Source organism: Rhinoderma darwinii, chromosome 7 (genome assembly GCF_050947455.1).
Source record: "Rhinoderma darwinii isolate aRhiDar2 chromosome 7, aRhiDar2.hap1, whole genome shotgun sequence".
NCBI classification, from domain to species: domain Eukaryota; kingdom Metazoa; phylum Chordata; class Amphibia; order Anura; family Rhinodermatidae; genus Rhinoderma; species Rhinoderma darwinii.
In genome coordinates, this window is record NC_134693.1 from 6,024,534 (window position 1) to 6,041,123 (window position 16,590).

Consider the following 16,590-nt stretch of genomic DNA (forward strand, 5'->3'; position numbering starts at 1 on the left):
TTTCGTTTTGTACCTCGCACACTCCTGGCTTGACTCGGCTCGTTCACCACTCTGGTTGCTCACGGTGTTGCCGTGGGCAACGGCCCCTTTTCCTTGCTCGTGTTCCTTGTATGTTTGTCGTGTTTGTCGTGCACTTACTGAGCGCAGGGACCGCCGCCCAGTTGTACCCCGTCGCCTAGGGCGGGTCGTTGCCAGTAGGCAGGGACAGAGTGGCGGGTAGATTAGGGCTCACTTGTCCGTCTCCCTACCCCCTGCCGTTACACATTGTATGGCGGTATTATTTGGTCACTGGCTGTATTGTGTGGGCACTATATGGATCTATTATTTTGGACACTGTATACTGTATGGTATTATTTGAGCACTGTATGGAAGTGTTTGGATACTGTATGGTGGTATTATTTGGGCACTGAATGGTAGCATTGTGTGGGCACTGGAGCTTTTATTTAGGCATTTCATGGCTGTATTTGGGCACTAAATGGATGTATTTGGCATTGTATGGCGATATTATTTGGGCACTGTATGGAAGTGTTTGGATACTGTATGGTGGTATTATTTTGGCACTGGCTGCATTGTGTGGGTAGTGTTTGGATGTATTTTGGACGCTGTATACTGCATGGCGGTATTTGGATACTGTATGGCGGTATTATTTGGGCACTGAATGGCTGCATTGTGTGGGCACTTTAAAGGTGGATTGTTTTGCACGCTCTATACTGCATGGCGGTATTATTTGGATACAGTATGGAGGTATTTGGGCACTGAATGGCTGCATTGTGTGGACACTGTATGGATGTATTATTTGGCATTGTATAGCAATATTTCAGTATAACCATTCAGATGTATATCTAATAGGCTTCTGTGTTTTACATAAATATTTTGAAATTACGAGAACCATTGTCTAAAAATGGTGAGTTGGGGGGGGGGGGGGCAGGCTTTACTTGTTGCCCATTGCCACTTTTTCTGTAAAACCGCCCCTGCCCTCTCTAATTTGTGTGGGCTGTAATATTTTTGTTTTGCTTCCCATTCAGGCTCTTTTCTGCACAGTTTACTCCTTGTAGGACATTGCTGTGAATTGCTGACACTATTAAGGTACCCAGTGCAGCAATAGGCAAACCCTGTCACGCGCAAACGGCTATTATTGACTATCAATTGGTTACAGTTGGTAATGATGTTGAATGCGTTGTTAACTAGTCATTAACAGATGTGCGGCAATATGGTATCGAGCGCAGAAAGCCCCTTGCACTTTGCCAGATGAGTTTGAACAGTTCATCATCTGAATGGAGTCGGTTTAGCACAATAATTGATCTTGATTGCATTGTCTGCTGTGTATCCGGCGCGCAAATTGTCTAGGGAGCGTGTGCAATGCAACAATGTAATCCGTTAAGTGCCACGCGCCTGCAGACTAACAAAGCTGCTCCAGGATTTCAACTCCGGAATCTAAACAATAGCAAATACCTAAGCTTATAAAAGGGTCGCCACATTGTCAGCAGCACCTACCGTAGGTTCCAGAATAGAAAAGGGTTTTCTCCCTTAAGACGTTTAAGACATATCAGTAGGAAATTCCACTAAAGGGTTTCTCTGCTCCGGGCAATCCCTACTTGTTAGAAGGGTCACTTGCCAATAAACTGGTCACAGATGGTCACTGTGTTGAGACCCCCACCGATCAGCTGTGATCTGTGGGGAAACCTGGCAGTAAGTGCTCAGTTTCTCTGCAGCGCCACCACAGGAGAAATTAAGTATTAGGCAATGTCCAGTCTTAATGTGTTGTCTGTGTAATACAGGACAGGTCCTCCAGAGAGAGAAATGCTCTATGTAACCGCTCTCCACTCTGACCAAGAGATGAGGAGCCCGAACAGAAGACCCCCCGATATTCCCTCACAATTCACTAATAGGGTGTAAAAAATGTTTTTTCTAAACTAAACAACCCCTTTTAATGTCTGATCTGTAGGGTTGTGACCCCCACTAATTGCTAGTACAAAGTGGCAGCAGTTCTAGGAGAGTACCCTACCCGTTAGCTTCTAATGGCTCGGCTTGGCTCTTTCGTGGCTCCATTATAGTCAACAGCCAACTCTGCAGCCTTTAAAAGTTGCCAAGTGGAACCATCAGGAGCTGTGCCAGTCATGAGATGGTGGTGTAAGGAGAAGTATCTACATGACTAGCGAAAACCACCGGTAACACATTGTCATGTAACAGAAAATTGTGCCACACGACAAACTCAGTGCTACTACATCTAAGTCTTTTATATATCTCTGTTACAGTGTTGAGGTTTTCTTATACTTGTAGCAGTGAGGTGACACTGTATGGAGGTTATCACATGTCGGCTGCACGCCAGGAAGGGAAGACAATGCGACTTAAATAATTCACGGAGCAGAAGCTGCGATCAGATGCTACTGTCCATTTTAATAAACCTCTCAAGCATAGAAGATTAAATAGCAAATCATTATTGTGTAATGTCATCTACAATTATTTCTCCGCACTACGTTATATGGGATCAGAAAGGCTCATTTTAATCTGCTAACGGCTTCCTGTCTGCACGTCGCCCGGAATTCTGCTGCGCCATAGAGAAAAGACGAATCAGAAATGGTGGAAATGTTGTTACAAAGTGTTAATGAAATCATATCCGCAAAACCGTCAATTACCCAGAACACCAAGAAACCATGAGTGCAGGAAGGGGTTCTCACTGTAAGAGCAGTCAAACTATGGAACTGTCTGCCACTGGAACTAGTGATAACTACTTCTTCATAAGTAGATCTCCGGTTTAGCGGTAGATGTCCTAAGACAGATCTCCCAACATTGAAGTATCTCATGGATCCTTCAAACCCTGCCCCCGTTCTTTCTAGGAACACCCAAAACTGCTAAAAAAAAACAAGAACTTTTATAGAAATGCGCTTGTCATGCCTCTATGTGGTCCCCCTGGGTCATTCCCACGAAAATAAAGGAATTGTATGATATTAGTCTTGAGTAATTTTATATTCCCTGCTCTTGTCCTGTTCTCTGCTCGGTCAGATTGTGATACAGAGAGTATATTAAATGGACGGTCCACCCTCGAACACCCTTTTTATTTGTTTTGTTTTTCTCTAAATAAGTGAAATTCTATGCTGATTATTGCAATTATATATCTTCTTAGCATTTGGAGGTCTTTTTTTTTTTTTTTTTAATACTGAGCTCCAAATTCAAGACAAGAAGTTAAATCATAATATTCTCTTTGCCTGCAGCCACCACTAGGGGGAGCTCACTGCATACAAGATGTACATTGAACTCAATAATAACACAATATTCAGTAAGCTCCTAAGCTCCATCTAGTGGTGGCTGTAGGTAGCCCAGAGTTTATCATGTTACTCTGTCTATGCAGGGGATTTAGAGCTCTGTATCAGAAAAGCAAAGCTCAGAATGATATAAAGATATACACAGTCTAGTTCCATTATTATGAGGGCCTCCTACTTTCAACGTTGGCAGCGTGTAGCCCATGAAGGCAGTGATGTGTCGTGGCTTGGTGGGTATGTAGGGTGTGCGGTCGGCTCTCTGATCACATGCCACTTGTTGTTGTCATGGGTAAAAGGGGCGATTTATCAGAGTTGCAGAGGGATGATTATTGGATTTCGGGCGGTATTTCTCACACAGCGAAGTTTGTGAACTGTTCGCGTGCTGCTGTGCTGACGGTGTATCGTGAGTGGACAAATGGCACCATTGGGAATAACCGATGTGGAAACTCTGAAGCACCACGCGCCATTGATGTGAGAGGTGAACGTAGGCTATGAAGGTGCATGAGGGCTGAACGACACGCCACAGTGAAGCAGCTCACCGTGATAATCATCCGGGGGGCGACCAGACGTGCGTCTAATACAACAGTTCAGCGAATCCGACTCCGTATGGGGCTCCGGAGCCGACGGACGGTCACTGCTCCTATGTAACAAAGGTGCAGCGGAAAAAAGGCTTAAATTTGCACGGCCGGATCAGAATTGGACCACCAATGATGGGTAAAGGGTTGCCTCCTCCGATGAGTCACGTTTTCTGCTTCATGGAACGGATGGACGTTGGCGTGTCGGGCGAGAAACAAACACCCGGCAGCCATTGCTGGAAGAACACGAGCCGGTGGTGGCAGCGTTATGGTCGGGGGATATTTTCATGGCATTCTCTGGGCAACTCATCCATGTGGAAGGCTCTGAAGTGATTTGTGTATGAATTCGTTGTTGCAGATCACGTCCCCCCCCCCCATACATGCTGATTGTCTTCCATGGGGCAGATGGAATCTTCCAGCAAGATAATGCGACACGTCACACTGCTAGAAATGTCCGACAGTGGCTGGAAGAGGACGACCAAGACCTCCAAGCACTTCCCTAATTCGCCAGACCTGAACCCAATTGAGCATCTGTGGGACCTCGATCGTCTTCTTGGCTCTATGGACCGTCACCCACGCACCCTCCAGCAAATGTGGGATGTTCTGCAGTCAGCACGGCGCCAGATACCGGAGACCACCGACCAGCAACTTATTGATCACTCCTGGGCCGTCTACCGCCGGTTACTCTGGATATTAGCTGCTGCTCATGATAATGGGATTCCACTGTGTATTAAGTAATTGATCATCACTGACTTTTGGACCTAAAAAAATGACAAAAATATATGAGCAAATGTCATCATGGAATGGTGATGGGGATAACGGTTTAGGGCAGAATTCTTTATAGGCATTAGATCTTCCTTTCAAAGCCCCTACTTCTACATAGTCATAGAGTTACATGATGATATTCTGCCTGCCAGCAGCCACCACTAGGGGGAGCTCACTGCATAAGGTATATACATCTCCCATTGAGCTTAATAATAAATGAGTATGCAGTGAGCTCCCACTAGTGGCAGCAGAAAGAATTGTGATAATTAGCTCTGCTTCACATGAAGTGCTCAGGTGGGGGTTCCCAGGTACTAAGACACCCCCCAGTGCACCATTGAGAATATAGTTCTTTACAACTCAGTTTGTACAGATTTCAATTAAGGGAATCAGGAATTTCTAACCTCAGGTGAGTTTAAATTGGGACCATGGATAAGAGTAATTTGAGGGATTTTTGTATTTGCCTCTAATGCAGCGTCCATACAGGAGAGGTCATTGCCTTCATGCACAAATAGCCACTGGGTGGAATCGCTGTTCAATAGAATTTACAATAATATCTGAGATTCCGGTCCGCGCATTGCAACCTACACAAGAAGAACGAGCGGCTCTGTATCTCTGCAATGGATCTTGGAGCCTGCACAGAGTCAACGAATCGAAGCTGCCCGGAATCCATTATGTATTGATTTCTATGTCAATGCCTAAAGACCCTGAACTATTGTGTGATTAATTGAACGTGTTAAGTTTATCTGGAATAAGTGCGGACATCCAGCCACGGCCTCGAGCCAAATATTGTCAACTTAGTTTTGTGTGAGGGTAAAAGCGATCGGGATGTTTGTCTCTGAAATTACATAATGGGAAAGTAGTAAATCTGATCAGTCCGCAGCCTGACGTTTGGCTCTCCGCATGAAACATCATAACTTACATTTATTTATGGCTCCGTTCTGTCTTTTTGGTTGGCAGCCAAAATCTTATAATGTAGATTATCGGATAGATGCTAATTGAAATGACTTGACTATAAAACAAGTGGGGGCCCATGTATTAATCTGCGTACAACAAAAATAAATGATGGCGGAAATAAGTCCGTTTTTTTTCCATAACATGAGCCGTTTTCCTTAAACGCAATGTCTACTTTTGCAACCAATTTTTTTTTATTGTCCCAAACAACTGAAACCGCTTTGTGAATAATCTTCATTAAAAAAGTCTGTTTTGTGTCTATGCAGATAATTTCATCTCTATGGTAACAGACCACAAACTACCCCTTTGTAGTCTTATTCTGCAGTCATACTCACCTTCCATCCGTCTCATACTTCTTGGTGACATTCATTCGGTAGTGACAATATCGTTTACTGCAATGTATAATGGAGAATGGAGGGGCACTTGTCAAGCACTGCAGTGGAGAATGGAGGGGCACCTGGCAATCACTGCGCTGTATAATGGAGAATGGAGGGGCACCTGTCAATCACAGCAACGTATTATGGAGTATGGAGGGGCACTTGTCAAACACTGTGCTGTATAATGCAGAATGGAGGGGCACCTGTCAATCACTGCAATGTATAATGGAGAATGGAGGGGCACGTGTCAATCCCTGCACTGTATAAAGGAGAATGGAGGGGCACCTGTCAATCACTACGCTGGAGAATGGAGGGGCACCTGTCAATCACTGAATGTATAATGGAGAATGGAGGGGCACCTGTCAATCACTGCAATGTATAATGGAGAATGGAGGGGCACCTGTCAATCACTGCAATGTATAATGGAGAATGGAGGGGCACCTGTCAATCACTACGCTGTATAATGGAGAATGGAGGGGCACCTGTCAATCACTGAATGTATAATGGAGAATGGAGGGACACATGTCAATCACTGCAATGTATAATGGAGAATGGAGGGGCACCTGTCAATCACTGCAATGTATAATGGAGAATGGAGGGGCACCTGTCAATCACTACGCTGTATAATGGAGAATGGAGGGGCACCTGTCAATCACTGAATGTATAATGGAGAATGGAGGGGCACATGTCAATCACTGCAATGTATAATGGAGAATGGAGGGGCACCTGTCAATCACTGCAATGTATAATGGAGAATGGAGGGGCACATGTCAATCACTGCAATGTATAATGGAGAATGGAGGGGCACCTGTCAATCACTGCAATGTATAATGGAGAATGGAGGGGCACCTGTCAATCACTGCAATGTATAATGGAGAATGGAGGGGCACATGTCAATCCCTGCACTGTATAAAGGAGAATGGAGGGGCACCTGTCAATCACTGCCGTGTATAAAGGAGAATGGAGGGGCACCTGTCAATCACTACGCTGTATAAAGGAGAATGGAGGCCGGGGCACCTGTCAATCACTGCAATGTATAATGGAGAATGGAGGGACACCTGTCAATCACTGCAATGTATAATGGAGAATGGAGGGGCACCTGTCAATCACTACGCTGTATAAAGGAGAATAGACGGGCCCCTGTCAATCACTGCGGTGTATATTGGAGATTACTAGAGCTCTGAACAGTGATGGAGTTGCATTGTAAAGCTGAATGACTGCCTAAGAGATCGTCTACTAGTCACCTAGTGCCCCAGCTCCACTTTATCAATACTTGCTCTGCACCATAGTTTTCTTCTTGTGAAGTGAATAGGGTCTACTGGATTTTGGTTTGGCAGTGGAAGACCCCTTTATGCTGGATTTCAGATGTGATGTGCTGAGCTGAGCTTGCTGCTCACGGAGCATGCAGTTAGTGGGTTACAACTGGAGGGTGAAGACATGGGTGAGCAGAATCAGGTAAGTAGCTGGGTTAATGTAGTTAGGGGCAGTAGAAAGGGGTCAAAGAAAAGGAAGGCCGATCCGGTTTCTGACATTCCAGGCAAAATTGCCAAGTTGGGTGATGATGCGAGGGTGTCAGTCTCAGAAATGGCAGCCCTAGTGGATACTGATCTCCCTAACAGCCGGGAGAACAGCCCAGCTAGTAGTCGGCGGGATGGTAATGCAGGTAAGCCAAGACAATTGATAGTCGTAGGGGATTCTATAATCAGGAAGACGGATAGAATAATTTGTCGCCAAGACCGCCTCAACCGAATGGTTTGCTGTCTCCCTGGTGCCAGGGTTCGGCATGTGGTGGAACGGGTGGACAAATTTCTGGGAGGGGCTGGTGATGATCCAGCTGTCGTGGTCCATGTCGGTACCAACGACAGAATAAATGGTAGTTGGAGGAGCCTTAAGAATAATTTTAAAGAACTAGGCTACAAGCTGAAGGGAAGGACCTCCAAGGTTGTATTCTCAGGAATACTGCCTGTGCCATGCGCATCACAGGAAAGACAGCGGGAGCTCAGGGAGTTAAATGCATGGCTTAAGTCTTGGTGTAGAGGAGAAGGCTTTGGGTTCCTAGAGCACTGGGCTGACTTTTCATTGGGGTACAAACTGTATTCTGCAGATGATTTGCACCTAAATGGAAGGGGGTCCGCTGTGCTGGGGGAGAGAATTCTAGCTGGGGTGGCGGAGTATTTAAACTAGGGCTGAGGAGGGAGGTCAATGTAGAAAAAAAAGGGGTAGCCAGGTTAGAGAGGGGTCAGACTATATTGGTGGGGGGAGAAACAGAATGTGGGGAGAGGACTAGACAACAAGATAAGGAGATCCTTTCGTTACAAAACATCAGTGTAAATAAAAAGGCCCGATTAATGTCAAATCACATTTCTGATAATAAAAGTGAAAAACTGACAGGCAAGTTAAAGTGTATGTTCACAAATGGCAGAAGTCTAGCAAGCAAAATGGGGGAGCTGGAGGCCTTGATACTGGAAGAAAATATAGATATAGTTGGTGTTGCTGAAACATGGCTGGACTCTTCACATGACTGGGCTGTAAATCTACAGGGTTTTACACTTTTTCGGAAAGACAGGACAAATAGGAAAGGTGGTGGTGTATGTCTGTATGTGAGAAGTGATATGAAGGCGAGTGTGAAAGAGACAATAGTGGGTGAATACTGTGAGGAGGTTGAAACCTTGTGGGTGGAACTAGAAAGGGAGGTAAACACTGAAAAAATTACTTTTGGTGTAATCTATAGACCCCCCAATATAACTGAGGAGATGGAAGTTCAGCTATATAAACAGATGGAGCGGGCTGCACAGGCGGGTACTGTAGTGATAATGGGAGATTTTAATTTCCGGGATATTAATTGGTGTCATGGTTCGGCTTCAACTGCAAAGGGGAGACATTTCCTCAACTCCTCAACCTGTTGCAGGAAAATTTTATGGGCCAGTTTGTGGAAGACCCGACTAGAGGTGAAGCTCTGTTGGATCTGGTCATTTCTAATAATGCAGATATTGTTGGGAATGTCAATGTTCGTGAAAACCTCGGTAACAGTGATCACAATATAGTTACATTTTACCTATACTGTAAAAAACAAACGCAGGCTGGGAGGGCAAAAACATTTAATTTTAAGAAAGCCAATTTCCCCAGGATGAGGGCGGCAATTCAGGATATGGACTGGGAAGAACTAATGTCAAATAATGGGACAAATGATAAATGGGAGATTTTCACATCTACTTTGAGTTATTATAGTGCAAAATTTATTCCTATAGGTAATAAGTATAAACGACTCAAATTAAACCCCACATGGCTTACACCTTCTGTGAAAGGGGCAATACATGACAAAAAAAGGGCATTTAAAAAATACAAATCTGAGGGTACAGCTGCAGCCTTTGTAAAATATAAAGAGCTTAATAAAATCTGTAAAAAGGTAATAAAATTATCAAAAATACAAAATGAAAGGCAGGTGGCCAAGGATAGTAAAACAAATCCCAAAAAATTCTTCAAGTATATAAATGTTAAAAAGCCAAGGTCTGAACATGTAGGACCCCTAGATAATGGTAATGGGGAGTTGGTCACAGGGGATCACGAGAAGGCAGAGTTACTAAATGGGTTCTTTAGCTCTGTATATACAACTGAAGAAAGAGCAGCTGATGTAGCCGGTGCCAGTGCTGAGGAGCTGATGTAGCCGCTGCCGGTGCTGTTAATATATCAGTTGATATACTGAATTGGATGAATGTAGAGATGGTCCAAGCTAAATTAAATAAAATAAATGTGCACAAGGCTCCGGGACCAGATGGGTTACACCCTAGAATTCTTAAAGAGCTTAGTTCAGTTATTTCTGTCCCCCTTTTCATAATATTCAGAGAATCTCTAGTGACTGGTATAGTGCCAAGGGACTGGCGCAGGGCAAATGTGGTGCCTATTTTCAAACAGGGCTCTAGGTCTTCCCCGGGTAATTATAGACCAGTAAGCTTAACATCAATTGTGGGGAAAATGTTTGAGGGGCTATTGAGGGACTATATACAGGATTATGTAACAATAAATAGTATTATAAGTGACAGCCAGCACGGTTTTACTAAGGACAGAAGTTGTCAACCTGTCCTAATCTGTTTTTATGAAGAGGTGAGCAGAAGTCTAGACAGAGGGGCCGCTGTGGATTTAATGTTTTTGGACTTTGCAAAGGCATTTGACACTGTCCCCCATAGACGCCTAATGGGTAAATTAAGGACTATAGGTTTAGAAAATATAGTTTGTAATTGGATTGAGAATTGGCTCAAGGACCGTATCCAGAGAGTTGTGGTCAATGATTCCTACTCTGAATGGTCCCCGGTAATAAGTGGTGTACCCCAGGGTTCAGTGCTGGGACCACTATTATTCAACTTATTTATTAATGATATAGAGGATGGGATTAATAGCACTATTTCTAATTTTGCAGATGACACCAAGCTATGCAATATAGTTCAGTCTATGGAAGATGTTCATGAATTGCAGGCAGATTTAAACAAACTAAGTGTTTGGGCGTCCACTTGGCAGATGAAGTTTAATGTAGATAAATGTAAAGTTATGCATCTGGGTACCAACAACCTGCATGCATCATATGTCCTAGGGGGCGCTACACTGGCGGATTCACTTGTTGAGAAGGATCTGGGTGTACTTGTAAATCATAAACTAAATAACAGCATGCAGTGTCAATCAGCTGCTTCAAAGGCCAGCAGGATATTGTCGTGTATTAAAAGAGGCCTGGACTCGCGGGACAGGGATGTAATATTACCACTTTACAAAGCATTAGTGAGGCCTCATCTAGAATATGCAGTTCAGTTCTGGGCTCCAGTTCATAGAAAGGATGCCCTGGAGTTGGAAAAAATACAAAGAAGAGCAACGAAGCTAATTAGGGGCATGGAGAATTTAAGTTATGAGGAAAGATTGAAAGAATTAAACCTATTTAGCCTTGAAAAAAGACGACTAAGGGGGGACATGATTAACTTATATAAATATATTAATGGCACATACAAAAAATATGGTGAAATCCTGTTCCTTGTAATACCCCCTCAAAAAACAAGGGGGCGCTCCCTCCGTCTGGAGAAAAAAAGGTTCAAGCTGCAGAGGCGACAAGGCTTCTTTACCGTGAGAACTGTGAGTCTATGGAATAGTCACCGCAGGAGCCGTCACAGCAGGGACAGTAGACACTGCAGGAGCCGTCACAGCAGGGACAGTAGACACTGCAGGAGCCGTCACAGCAGGGACAGTAGACACCGCAGGAGCCGTCACAGCAGGGACAGTAGATGGCTTTAAAAAAGGGTTCGATAATTTCCTAGAACAAAAAAATATTAGCTCCTATGTGTAGAAATTTTTCCTTCCCTTTTCCCTTCCCTTGGTTGAACTTGATGGACATGTGTCTTTTTTCAGCCGTACTAACTATGTAACTATGTAACTATGTAACTATATAACTATGTAACTATGTAACTATGATGTGGGGGATGAATGTCTGGTGATAGGGCACAATGACTTCTGCAATGATTGAATCCTCCATTATACAGCACAGCTATAACCAGAGCGACAAGGAATCCAAATCACAGAATGACTCGTGGACACTTGGCTTTTATGACATGCGATACGGATATCCTGCACTTATCCATTATAGATTCCTCCAGCAGTTACTGGGAAATAAAATGAAATCCTGGTTTCTCCAATAAAGAGAATTAAATTCGATATCACGCGGCGCTGGCTTTCTCTCACCCGTATTTATTGGCTTGTTGAAATATAATAACATAAAATGTAACAGCCCGGCTCACCTGCTACGTCCTCCCCACCGGCTTTACAACATCAAACCTTTCCGTTCCCGGGCTGGTTTTGTACAGCGGATAGCCTGATGTATGTGGCAGGCGTCCAGGCTCAGGGGGCATCGCTCAAACGTCTGCAAATGCAATTGGGCTTCAAGAATGAACATAAATATTTGAAAAACATACGACTTGTATGGATACAAATAGCCGTGTATTAATAAATGTGTCGGGATCAGCGTACAGCTTTATAGATTCCTCCTATTACAGAATAAACTCTCGAGTTCAAGTCAAGACGGCGGCGTCGCTTCTTACATACAGAATAATCCGGTATGAGAACGCAGCGTGCGGTTCTGTGGGCATTTACAATATACTATGAGAACCGCGCAAAACACACAGGAACTTTAAGGGGATTTTTAATTTTTCTATTACTGTGATCTCCAGGCTCATCCCCTGTTACGGAGGCTCCTCCCATCATGTCTAGCCATTTCCTAAAAATGTTATTTTGTCATTGGTGGTTTAGTTACTTGTAGTTTACAATGATTCTGTTCTTGCTTTTTTTTTTTTTTTATAAATTAGCTTTCTATGTGTTGTCTTTTATACAAAGCAGCCAATCTAAACAAGCAGAACTGCAGTGTAAAGCATAGGGAAGAACCAAGCAGCAGCCTGAACTTATGCTGAGACAGAAGGTGAAGTTTAGACTCAGACTCCATCAGACAATACAGAGAAAGCTGTAGTCACTGATTTAAGCTGCCTCATAATGGAGCAGAGCTGCATTGTAAAGCAAGGGATACAAAGCAGCAACCCGAGTCTATGATAAGAGAGAAATTTAAGACTACCTCAGACGCCAACAGGCAATGCAAATAAGCTAGAGTCACTGATCATAGGACTAAAAAGCAGCCGAATGGTGACCCATTGGCCATCGATTCATTCCAATAGACACCAGTGGTCTGCCAGATCCAATAGGAACTGTCATAAGGAGGGGTTTAAGTTAAAATAACCAAGGGCTCCCAGTAGTGTGACCCGCTACATGCTCTAATAAGGTATTTTACGATGTCACAATGAGCTATGCCAAATAACAAACTCAACTCTGCTACATAAACTTCAATAATCCAATTTACTGCCTTCATGGGTGGGATGATAATAAATACACACAGTTTTTTTTTCAGAATGGGGACACGGTTTTAGGATAAAATCCAAATATTTCCCCACAGCTTTCCAATCCCGTATTTTATCTAAGCAACATAATAAAACTGCGATGTGGGAATATAACATTCCTGCGTGAGGTCCGGTGTGGTGTGAACAGCTTCATAAATGATTATCATGTACAGCTGAGCTGGGTTATCGATTTCTTCCAAGTCTCCTTTAAGAAGTCCGGTATTTAAATCAGATGTCTATATGCATAAGGAATGGCGCAATTTCCTCCGTGACCCGCACACGATACATTTATTCCTGCAGCTCCGGATTCTATTTATTCCCAGTCTTAGTCACGGTGTCGAGCGGATTCCGCAGCATCAATGAGCGGGGAATCGTACAACTAGCAGAGCAGACACTATTAGTCCCCATCTCATTAGGATTTATTGATTTGTTTGCTATTTAATATCATTGTAATTTCCCCTGTTGTTTCTCTGTACGATACAGTAATACAGGTTAGAGGGAGCAGCGCTGCGGGCCCTGTCTACGAGACCCGTGATCAACCAGGATCTTGGAACGTTTCTTATCTACGGTTCCACTGCTGGAGCGACTTTGGCTAAATTTATAGTGAACTTTCCCACTGCCCCCAGTAAATCTCCAGTTGATACAAATCCTTCAGTCAATCTTCTATTCCGCTGTATCTTAGTTTTATCTGTTTCTTCCAAAGTTAGGTGGTAACTAATATGGCCGCCATTGCAGTTCCTACCGTGGTTGTCACCTGACTTTCTAGGCTGCTGATTGGCCTCCTCCCCATATCATTCCATTCAGTAAAGCTAAGCAGCCATATTGGGCGTTACTCAGCATTTGTAGGATTGGCATACACGAACCGCCCCCCTTTAAATCCATATTCGCAAGACCTTTTGAGCCTCGTCCGATTTGCCCAAGAACGTCCTCCTCCTTTCCTCGGTCTCTGTTCCTCCTCCTTTCCGCGGTCTCTGTTCCTCCTCCTTTCCTCGGTCTCTGTTCCTCCTCCTTTCCTCAGTCTCTGATCCTCCTCATTTCCTCGGTCTCTGATCCTCCTCCTTTCCTCGGTCTCTGTTCCTCCTCCTATCCTCGGTCTCTGTTCCTCCTCCTCCTCCTTTCCTTGCTCTCTGTTCCTCCCCTTTTCCTCGGTCTCTGATCCTCCTCCTTTCCTCGGTCTCTGTTCCTCCTCCTCCTTTCCTTGCTCTCTGTTCCTCCTCTTTTCCTCGGTCTCTGATCCTCCTCCTTTCCTCGGTCTCTGATCCTCCTCCTTTCCTCGGTCTCTGTTTATCCTCCTTTCCTCAGTCTCTGTTCCTCCTCCTCCTTTCCTTGCTCTCTGTTCCTCCTCTTTTCCTCGGTCTCTGATCCTTCTCCTTTCCTCGGTCTCTGATCCTCCTCCATTCCTCGGTCTCTGATCCTCCTCCTTTCCTCGGTCTCTGTTCCTCCTCCTTTCCTCTGTCTCTGTTCTTCCTCCTTTCCTCTGTCTCTGTTCCTCCACTTTTCCTCGGTCTCTGATCCTCCTCCTTTCCTCTGTCTCTGTTCTTCCTCCTTTCCTCGGTCTCTGATCCTCCTCCATTCCTCGGTCTCTAATTCTTCTCCATTCCTCAGTCTCTGTTCCTCCTCCTTTCCTCGGTCTCTGTTCCTCCTCCTTTCCTCTGTCTCTGTTCCTCCTCCTTTCCTCGGTCTCTGATCCTCCTCCTTTCCTCGGTCTCTGATCCTCCTTCTTTCCTCGGTCTCTGATCCTCCTCCTTTCCTCGCTCTCTGTGATCTGCATCCATCTCCCCTTTCACTCTAACCTTCCATTATCCACATTGATCACTAACTGCACATGAACGATGAGTGAAGATTGGGCTCCCTTGGCTGATGGGACCCAAAGCAGTTGGTATGCCCTCAACCCTGGTAGTTACGCCCAGGAAATTAATACATTCCGAGTGTCCGTACTGTGGCCTACGTTGTCAAATTTCAGGAGACTGGAAACCTAGGTGACAACTCATGAAGGCGCTTAAATGGCTGCAAAATTGGTTGTCACATGACATTTCCAGATACAAATGTGACAGAACTAAAAAATCAAAAATATTTACTGGGGAAACTCTTTCCTTATCCCCCTGATATCTGTATTACACACGGATGTCAGAGATCCTCCAGAGTAAGATGTTGTTGTTTTTTTTATAGAGGGGGTTTCTGACTGTGGGACCCCATAATGATGCGATAGGAAAACCCCTTTAAGTAACAAATCAATAAATTAGAGGTCTCGGGACCATATGTCAGATTCCTGCGACTTGACTTGTGCAGGACTATGGTCCCTGGATTAAGTCCATGCTATATCCTGCAGATTGTCTGGACTCCTATCTGGAAGCGACGTTGAAGCCACGGACCCCACACGATATAATAGATAATATAGATTTATTCATTAAGTATAACATGACATAATTAAATACGGCAGATCCGTTATATCTGGTCATTAATGTTAGCATGATCTTCATTTCTGGTAATTACATTGTAACAAATGAAATATCCATTTGCCTTAAGGCGGAATGTGCTGCTCCTCATCGCTAGCATTAGTTATCATTAAATTCTTAACCCCTGCTGCGCTGGTCTACCTTCTCCTCTGGGGTAGTGGGTACAGTGCAGGACATACTGGCCATTTGTTCAGTAAACGTCAGGTGATCTTTGTTCCTCCTGGTATTATGGGGCATAATGTAGAGGTATATTATAATACATAGACTATTGTTTAGAGCTACGTTGTCTTTGAGACCTGCAACGCCACTGGGTTCTGCATGTCCGAGCAACAAGCGGTGGTGGGGGGGCATGGAGCAGGTGCAAAATTTGCCCTGGGGCACTTAGGACTCTAGTTACGCCATTGGGCAGGCGTCGGGTTGGCAGCACCTTCTTATAATGTATTAGATTGTGCCCAAATAACACTGTCCAATCAATAGATTAGGGGATTGGCCTCCGTCCTGTTCATCTGCCTTTCCAATTGTTTGGGTGCCAAGTGTAGGAAATGTTGGCTGTATGCCACCATCAGCACCAGTGGCGCCCCCTACAGTAGTGACCAGTGATGTCTCCCGTCTATCGTTACAGCGTGTTGACACCTGCGGCGGGAGTTGCAGTGGTTGCCATATTGGTGGTCATCCAGCGTTCCCAGAAACTGATATAACTGAATAGATCTTTTAACAACCAGACAGAAGAGGACGAGTCGCGGACACATTCTGGGAGTCCTCTAATCCAGAAAACATGTCTGACAACTAAGGAGGCCGGATATCTAGGAATTAGTGTTTGGTTGTACATGGTAATATACATAATAAGGTGGTGTTTCTGGAGATTATGCAGCCGGCCCGGGATGTTGACATCACATTCTTGCCCCTATATCATTTACATGATGAGCAGCCGTATCGTTGCGAGCACACGACGCTGGGAAGATTTCACCACTGAGGATTTGTGTTGATTTGCATTGAATTTACATCTTATTGACGGAATTTTCTAATGTTTGCAAATCCAACATCTCCATTTCTTTACTTCACGTGGACGGCGGCTCTGGAGTCTGCCCGGAAATATCTACTCATTTATTGTATCGCTTCTCAGGAAACATTTATCAGAACCCAACACCACATTCTGCTCTTCTGTAAGAGTTTGGACTTTACCTTTTCCAGTCCCCGGGGACTGCAACGTATGAATGACTTCTGCTGATGAAATACCCGGATGTATCTCCGGAATAGTCCCAGTTATTGTATATAACGTTATACAGCAGACT